Here is a 1696-nt window from a genome sequence, read left to right on the forward strand (position 1 = left end):
CACACTATACTTTAATGAATCCCTCCATTACATGTGCCTTTCTCAGCTGTAACAGAGGTGGCTTCTTCTGTTTCTCATTGTTCAGCAAGCCCAGGGCCTCAGTTGCGCCTCTGCTGAACTACACATGCAGCAAAGAACCAACAGCCTCAGGAATTGTTTTTCTGAGTTGAAATTCATACATGAATGCTGGCATCCAGATCAGTGAGCCTGCATCTAGTCTTTCACACGCATGGCTCATGTTCTGCTCCATTTCCCCTCCATCCCTCCACGGTGCAGAGAGAGTTATCCCGAAGCACAAGTAGTTCATGGCAAGATCACATACCCTTCTGCCATCCAAGCATGCTCCTGGCATCTCTCCTCAAGGTTAAGGAAAGCTTTCGTTTTGTCAGAGATTAGCATAATGCATGCATTCTCTCCTTGGCCTTTGCATATAACAAGACACTTTTCAGCAGAACAGGTTTGACTTAGTTCCTGTACACACCACTGTGCTTGTGTACAGGTATTGAAGACTTCCATACAGCCTAGCAAGGTTCTGAAAGTACATACATTAGAGATATCCAACTTTCACCAATTTCAGGAACTGAGCTAGAGAGCCAGAGACTTTTAATTTCCGAACTGGGACTGTGCTGCAATTCCTTTATGCCTGGGATTGCTTTGTTTAGACGCTAAACATGACCTACCGTTTTAGTACCCAATCAGTTATCCAGGTTAGCATTTACCACAGGCCGAGGACACTAGATCCACGATCACTGAACTGCATAGGTATTTAAGGTGATCATTAATCGGTAAGGAAATGCTACTTTACAAATAGAACATGCACAGCTGTACAATTTCAATACATTAATCTTAGCTGTGTATGTTGTAAGGAAATAGTGTTAAAATGCTTACAGGAGGGGGAGACCTTGTAATTCTGCCTCTCTCCTTCAAAATAAATTATCCATCATCTTTAGATAAGCAGCATGTCTACCAAAGATTAAATGACTGCTTTGACTGAAGAACCAAGCAGCCTCTTGGAGATGGATGCATGACAAGTGTCATAGGCAAGCAGGGGTCCAAGTACATCCTTGTGAGTTAGTTACAACAGAACTGATTGCCGGGTTTCTGTTACATGCAGTTTCTTTTAGGGGCCTAGGTAAGCAGCAGAGAAGTTTTGAGACTAAATATGTTCAACCATGTTACACTAATGAGTGTCATGTACCAAGCAGTAACTTATTCTGGTAGAAGTGCAAGAAGTCACTGCATGTTAAGATTTAAGTAGTATATCCAATGCAAATTAGCTGCTTACTCACATTTCATGACTGTCTGTTCAGTCCCCAGAGAAGTTGCTACCATCACTATATGAGATACTTAAAAGTTTTACTTGATTCTCTCACAAAGGAAGGATGGCCTCCCTTTTGTGAAGGTTCAACAGCAGAAAGTAACAGACTGAGGAGATAAAAGATGGTCTATATTTTGAACGTAAAGTCTTGATAACTTGTCTGCTAGATGCATTTAAGTAAATTAACTTCACCAAGGTTGAGCCTCCTACATTTCAATACCATTCTCAGCCGCTGAAGAATCCCTGTTGGTCAAGACTCTCAGGTTGAAAGAACTGTCCCTAGTCATTTTTATTCCTACAAACATGAAGCGGTTTGAACTTCAGCTGTGATGAGAATACCATAATAGTTAAGAAATGAAACTGTCAGAATATACCTAC

The sequence above is a fragment of the Anser cygnoides genome, chromosome 14, assembly GCF_040182565.1.
Source record: "Anser cygnoides isolate HZ-2024a breed goose chromosome 14, Taihu_goose_T2T_genome, whole genome shotgun sequence".
In the NCBI taxonomy this organism is placed as follows: Eukaryota; Metazoa; Chordata; class Aves; order Anseriformes; family Anatidae; genus Anser; species Anser cygnoides.